This window comes from Camellia sinensis, chromosome 4 (assembly GCF_055761805.1).
Source record: "Camellia sinensis isolate YWXY chromosome 4, ASM5576180v1, whole genome shotgun sequence".
Taxonomy (NCBI): domain Eukaryota; kingdom Viridiplantae; phylum Streptophyta; class Magnoliopsida; order Ericales; family Theaceae; genus Camellia; species Camellia sinensis.
The window spans coordinates 184,582,011-184,590,000 of NC_138964.1; positions in this window are offsets into that span (position 1 = coordinate 184,582,011).

Below are 7,990 nucleotides of genomic sequence, written 5' to 3' on the forward strand. Positions count from 1 at the left end.
GTTTTTTTTTTTTTTTTTATCCGTTGAACATTCTACATTTACTATGTTACTGTTTTTTATTTCTTTATTTTACTTTTTTTTTTCCCTCTGTTTTTATAGATTAATGAGCATGTGCGAATGGACAACTGTAGACGTCCCCGAACGCCCTGGGAGGGAAATCCCGTTTCGTTTATTATGGGCTTACTACGGTTCAAGACTCAAAGTCACGGTCCGGTATCTAATCTCGCAGAGTGTAATGCAAGACCGATGAATCATCAAAGTGTCTAAATTCGGCAAATTGTTTTGAAAATAGATTTTTAGAAAGAAGTGCCAAACATAGACTGCTTTGCTAGATACAGAGTCGCCACCTAAATATTTTATTTTTGGGAAATTTAGAAAACCCTGACTCGTGCCTAAGGCCACGTGTCCGTCATCACCAAAGTTGCCTCGGCTCGAGAACTTGGTTATGATTGGGGAAGGTCATTTCATGAGCACCCCCGCTCGCCCGATCAAAGATCTGCCTTTACTAAGTATGATATCGAGTTTTGAAAACAGTATGTGCTCTTATTCCGGTTTATTAGCCTAGAATTACTATGTGATGCGCACAGCATACAAGTATAGACTGGGTTGCCTGAATTGGAACAAAACATCTCATGTTCATTTTGAAAAATGGTTTGCTACTCGCAAGTAGGCTAAAATGCGAATTTTGCCACCCTCAAGTGGGCTCAGCAAACATGATGATTTGTCACTCTCAAGTGGGCTTAAAACTCGCAATCGATGAATTGTTCCAATCCAAATAACCCAACCTTCACCTACAGGCATTCAGGCAGTTATATCACATAAGCACATAGCCTCATGGTAAGCATGCTATCATGGCAGTCACTCACACATATGCAAGGATGCTAAAGCATAAACACTTACCGAGTTCTCTAGGCCAAAACAGAAACTAGTTAGTAATCATATGCATGATCTTAGTTCATGTTAAGATGGCTAATGCAACACATGCAAGATGCAACTAAGATAGACTCGGCTATTCTAAAATGGCATGTAAGATGCTACAAATAACATGTATTCAACTCGGAATTGAAATACAATGTAGTTAGTATGATGCGCCGAGCCTGGTGCATGCAAAACAGATGAATGGATGCAAACATGCGAGCATAAGTATACTAATTAAAACATGCCCTAATCTAACCATCATAAGCTGGTAAATAAAATGGAGAAAGACATGGGGTTGGAAGACATACATCACACACACGCACACTTATTACAACATTGCCCTCCTCAGAGGATCCGAATAAATAATATACAACCAACTAGCTAATCTAAGCTAATTAAATTAATTATTACACAACCTTAATTAATTAACAAATTAACTAAGAAAGCAAAATAAATTAGCATGCAAGCTAAATGAATGGACTGCCTTAGCTCTGTTCCGAATGATGAAAGATGCATGCATGTTCGAGTCGCCTTGTCGAGAAATTCCTCGCGATGCCCCGATTTGCCTCTGTTTTGCAATTGATCCCGGAATGCTGTACAAAGCTCCAGAAGGCTGCTGACCAGTTTTTGCTGTCGGTTTCTGGTTTGCTGCAACAGAGAGCAAGAAAGGGGCATGGCAAAGTATTTTCACATATGTATGCACGACCACTCTCCTCGTCATTGCACAAGCTCTAGGGAGTGTAGACCTCAATCCTCGTGCCACTAATCACGCATCTCGATGCATGATGGCCGAGGAGTCGAATTACACGACTCAATATGAAATGAATGCACATATAAACATAACAAGGCCTAAACTCCATCATGGGTAATCCGGAGTGTCGGCGACCGGGAATTGAGACACGTTTCGTCACTTTGAGTACGAAACATCCCTCGTTTCCCGTGTTTGGACTAGCCCTGCTCCAAACACAATGCAATGAGATGGCATACACAATGTGACTAACATGCAACCCTAAATGCAATGCAACCTAATCATGCTGGCATGCGAGGGATGATATGCACACATGCAATTAGCATACGCAATGCTATGAACTAAGAATTACATGCTCGATGCACACAAACTAAATGGCATACGCAATGCACATACGAAGACAAATGATGAGATGATCAAGGCATACACAATGCAATGGCCAAACATGCAACAACATGAACTATATGGCACATACAATGCAAGACGGACTTATACCAATGTGAGTGGACCTCAGCCACACCCCAAATCAATAGCCATACACAATTGAATTTAGACAAGAGCGCTCATGCAAACATGCCCAATGCAGGGGACCGAACCTAAGGCATCAAATGCCACTCTACCAAGGCATGGCAAGGGATGACATATGGCATACAATGACACAAATTCCAGCTCTGAAATAGCATACAAGATGGTCCCGAAACATGTAAACACCTCACCCGATGCATGCTAGATGACCTGAATACCGAAACTAGTGGAATGAATTACACTATAGGTATGCAAACCAATGCTCAAATGATGAAACCAACCCCAAACAGTCCCTATGCAGACCAAAATCAGTGGCAAAATGTGTTGGGATGGTGGCTCGGAATGCATTCAAACGAAGCTCATGCAATGGTCGGTAAATGAGGCACACAAGCATAACTCTAGAAAGCACTTAAAGCATGGAAAATGTGGAAGTATAGCACAAGTATAAGGTCTGAAATGTCATACAAAATGATGCCAAAACATGTCAAGGGCCCAAACAACGCATGCTAGTGGACCCGATATGCAAACCTAGTAAGCTTGATTGAACTATGATCATATACAACAAAGCATGCATAACCCAAAACACTTCAAACAGAGCTAGGGAAGCCTAAAATATGAAGAAAAATAGTTTGGATCATGGCCAAAATATGCTAGGAAAGAGGGCCAAAAGATCATGTAATACAAGCTAGTGAACCATGATTTGCACTAAAACCATATGAAGCACATGAGAGGTCACCAAACCAGCCAAAAAAAGAAACATGGCATGCCAAAATATGGCCAAAAACCCACTGAAACTCAGTCAACACATGTTAGAATGAGGTGCTCCTTTGGAAGGCCATGTAAGGGGTTGTTCTACACATGCAAGATGGACATTCAATATGACAAAACCACCTCTGGAAAGAGGTTATGAAGGCCCTAAAACTCACTGAAAAGGGCTTGAAATGAGGCTAGGAAGCATGCAAGTAAAGGCTCCTTTGAAAGGCCATGAAGAAGGTTACTCTACACATGTAAGAGGGACACCTAATATGGCAAAAACAAATCTGGACAGAGTTCACGCAGGTCATAAAACTCACAAAAAGTGGCCTGAAACATGGCTTGAAAACATTAAAATAGGGGCTCCTTTGTAAGGCCAAAAGGGCCAACAAACAAGGCAAGGAGAGAGGGGGTCACCCCCCTCTGATTTTGGCTCTCAAAATAGTATTCTAGCCACTAAAAATCTACTGGATTTCAGTGGCTAGAAGGCCAAACAAAGCACAAAACCAAGGCCTAGATGCAAGGCTCAAAATAAGATGCAAATAAGCATGCAAGGGGGTAGATGACCCCCAACAGAAAAATAACCTTAAACAATCTTCAAGAGGAGCTCAAAATAAGACTTTTTTCAGTTTATGTCAAGGCTCGAAAATGCTTCCAAGTAAGGCTAAGATATGAAGTAAAATAAGCCTTAAAAGAGGGATGGAGCATACAAGGGGGTAGATGACCTCTAATAGAAAAATTTCCTTAAACAAACTTCAAGAGGGACTCAAAATAAGACTCTTTTCAGTTTATGTCAAAGCTCGAAAATGCTTGCAAGTATAGCTAATGTTTAGGTCCTTATTTTGACCTACTTGAGCTCTGTCCATACTTAGTTCATGCATTTGTGCCATGTATTGCATGCCTCATTTGTAGTCCTCTTTACTAGCTTCATGCTTTAAGGACCCTAGCATGCCATACTTATGTTATTTGAATGATTTGGCATCATTTCTTAGCTCATTTCAGTGCACTTAGTATTGTTACACTTCCATTTTTTTTATTTTTTAAGTGTTCTTGAGAGTTACACCTTAGTGCCTTAATTGGTGAGCCAATTGGCATGCATGCTTGTATGTGTTTTCGGTGTCTTCATTTTAGCATTATGGCCTTTGTTTTGGCATGGCTGAGGTCTACCCACATTCGGTTTAAGCCCATTGAGCATTGTGTATGCTATGTCACATCACATCGTGCATGTTATGTTGTTGTTTGCATTGCGCATGCCATGCTCTTGATTCGCATTGTGTATGCCATGATCATATTGCATTGAGTATGCCATGTTAGTCATTGCATTGTGTATGCCATATAGTTCATTCGCATTGTGTGTGCTAGTATGTTAATTGCATGTTTGCATGCTTATCCCTCCCATGTTTGTATGCTTGAGTCGCATTGTGTATGCCATGTAATGTGTTGCATTGTTGTTTGGAATAGGTGTTAGTCCAAACACGAGGAACGAGGGACGTTTCGTACTCCAAGTGATGAAACGTGCCTCAATTCTCGGTCGCTGACGCTCTTGATCATACATGATAGAGTTCTAGGCTTTATGTGTTTACTTGTGCATTCATTTTACATTGAATTGTGCAACTTCGCCTCTCGACCATCATGCATTGAAATGCGCGATTGGTGGCCTGAGGGTCGAGAACCACACTCCCTTGAGTTCATGACATGATAGGGAGGGTGGTTGTGCACACATATCTTGCAAATACATTGCCATGCCCTTTCTTGCTCTCTGTTGTAGCAAGTTGCAGTTCAGCAGCAACAACTGGCCAGCCAGCCAAAAAAACTTGCTGGCCGACCACTTTTCTAGTTTTTCAACAACCAAAAGTGGTCGGCAGGTGTCTGGAGAGACCAAAAGTGGTCGGCTACCCTCCCACAGGTTTCCCTAGGTGCAGTTTCATCTTTCTGGAGCTTGGTGCAGAGTTTTGAGGACAGATGAAAACAGAGGCAAATCGGGGCATCGCATTGCATTTCCGAACGAGGCAACCAGGCTTGCATGCATTCCTCTTCCTCTGAGGCTCTTGATTTACTGCTTTCCTTAGTTTCCATGCTTAGATAGCTTGCTTTTGCTTTGGTTTGTACTTTAATTAATTAATGCGTTAGCTATTCAATTCGTTCTGTAATAATTAGTTAACTAGGATTAGTTAATTAATTTATTGTATAATAATTAGTTTAATTAGCTTAGATTAGCTAGTTAGCTTCTTATTCGGTCCCTCTTTCAAGAGAGCGCATTATTGTAATAAGCATGCGTGTGTGTGACACATGTCTTCCAACCTCCATTTCTTTCTCCCTTTTACTTAACCGCTTACGATGGTTAGTTTTAGGGCATATTTCATTTAGCATACCTTATGTTTGCATGCGTGCATCCATTCATCTGTCTTGCATGCACCGGGCTCGGCACATGATACTAACTGCATTGTATTTCAATCCCAATTTGAATACATGTACCAAGTTGCATTTCACATGACATTCTAGAATAGCTGAGCCTATTTTAGTTGCATTCTCGCATGTGTTGCATTAGCCATCTTAACATGAACTAGGATCATGCATGATTTCTAACTAGTTCTTTGTTTTGGCTCGGAGTACACTGTGAGTGTTTACGCTTTAGCATACTGCATGTGTGTTAATGTTGCCATAAAAGCATGCTTGCCATGAGGGTAACTGCTTAGTTGATTAACTGCCTGAATGCCTGTGGGTGAAGGTTGGATTACTCGAATTGGAACAATTTATTAAAATCCGCATTTTAGCCTACTTGCGAGTAGCAAACTTCAAACCGTTTTCAAATGAATGTGCAATGTTTTGTTCCAAATTAGGCGATCTAGTCTATACTTGTTTGCTGTGCACATCACATAGTAAGATTAGCTAATTAACTGGAATAAGAACACATGTGTTTTCAAAAACAAGATATCATGCTTAGTACAGGCCGATCTTTGATCGGGCGAGTGGGGGTGCTCATTAAATGACCTTCCCCAATCGTACCCAAGTTCCCGAGCTGAGGCAACTTTGGTGATGACGAACACGTGGCCTTAGGCACGAGTTAGGATTTCCTAAATTCCCTCAAAATAAAATATTTAAGTGGCAACTCAGTAACTGGCAAAGCAGTCCATATTTGGCACTTCTTCATAAAAATCAATTTTCCAAAACGATTTTCCGGATTTGAACTCTTTGGTGATTTATCGGTCTCACATTACACATTCTGAGATTAGATTCAGAACCGTGACATTTGAGTCCGAACTGTAGTAAGCCCAATGGACAAAACAGAATCCCGCGCCATTTTCGCGCGCGGAGTGCCGGGACGTTCGGGGCGAGTCCACAGTTTCTGGCGACTCTGCTGGGGATTTAGAGAACTTGACTCGAACACATGATATCTTGTTTTGATTACACTTATGTGTCTCTTTGCATTGCATTTGCATTGGTGCGCCTAGGACACCGTGTTTGCCATATGCTATTCCTGAACGGTTTGCCGGACGCTCGCTTTGAGAAACGTGCCATAGTTGCGGGCTCTGCCATGACGGGAACACAAACCTCAATTTTTACCGGAGCACCCTTTTTGACCATTTGACCTAGTGCATATCGGAATCCATAGTGACTATTCCAAACTAGGATAGGTTGTTTACCCGATTGTAGGTTGTTTGAAATCGTTGTGTGCGTAGTGAAACCCTAGCTCCTGACAAAATAGAATAGGGAAACCTTACCCCAACATAGGGGTGTTTTGGCTCTCATTTTCTTGCTATGTTCTTTTAGAGTGTGCCTCTACAGGGATGCATATATCAGTTTGCAAGTCTGGGTATCAGGCCTGAAGGCATCAGTATTTTTTGAGGGAATTAGTTTTACCTGAGGGTATCCGTTTACAGGCAGCATTTTGGGAAGAATTCAATAGAGAGCATAGTCGTTCAGCTACGCTCATATCTGTTTTAGTGAAATTGGGCTGAGATGCTGCCTGTTTTCTCTTTTGCTAGGAAGTCTTGGAACCATAGCTTCAGAAGGCTCCAATATCCCCCGAGGTTCATTAGATTTGTGCTGATAGACTTTGTCAGGTCAGAGATTCAGTTCAAGAGCAGCCGGTATTTTCTTTCGCTGAGGCAAGGCAGAGAAAGGCCAATCAAGGCTCACTGGTTCATCTGACCCGTTAGTCACCAGTCACATCACCTCTGTTCAGTTCAACATACTCGTGATGACGCAAAATTCAAAAGAAATTGTGGTCATGGTAGCAGCATTAAACCAGGGAATCGCCATGCAGGGTGAGACCAATGTTGAAATGCAACGTCCGCCCAGGTCACCTGCCGCACATCCAATCTGGGAACCCTAATTATTCCAAACCCGTGAGCCCACCATTTTTGAGCTGATGGGAATGATCGGCGATCTTCAAAGGTTTGTGGTTGATCTAGCCTTCGGAATGTCGGCTTCGCCATCGATCATATCACATGCCGAGAACTTCATGCCAGAGGAGCCCCCACTATTGGGACGGATTGTAATTGAACTCAGCCAACCTGAAGCCATCCTAAGTTCCGGCAATAACATGTTGACAACAATAGGGCTTTGCACTGATGTAGCAACCCAAACCTTTGACCAAGCTAAGGCGAGCGGTAAGAACAAGGTGGGGGCATACATTGATCCTTATGAACGACTTCTGCAGGCTGTTGAGGCTTTGAAAGCCAGGGGACTGAACAAACAGAAAGTGCTCGCAGTTGCTACCAAAACTGTGGATGATACCTTTGTCACTCAGAACGAGGGCAGTTCGAGCCAAGGGAAAAATCGGGAAAAGGGCTGTCGTACCAGAACTGTTACTCCCAACCCTAATTCTATACTCGGGAAAGATCAGAAAACCAAGCCAGCACCTGCTGACCCCTTTGCTAGTGCATCTAGCAAAAATCCACAAACCTCGAAGTATCAACGCCGAGGTTGCAGGGTCTTCCATGCCCTCTATATGCCTTTGTCCAAGGCTCTTCAAATCCTTGTTGAAAAGGGGCATCTTAAACCCCTCGAGCCTCGGCCTCTCCCTGCTTGTCTTCCACTAGG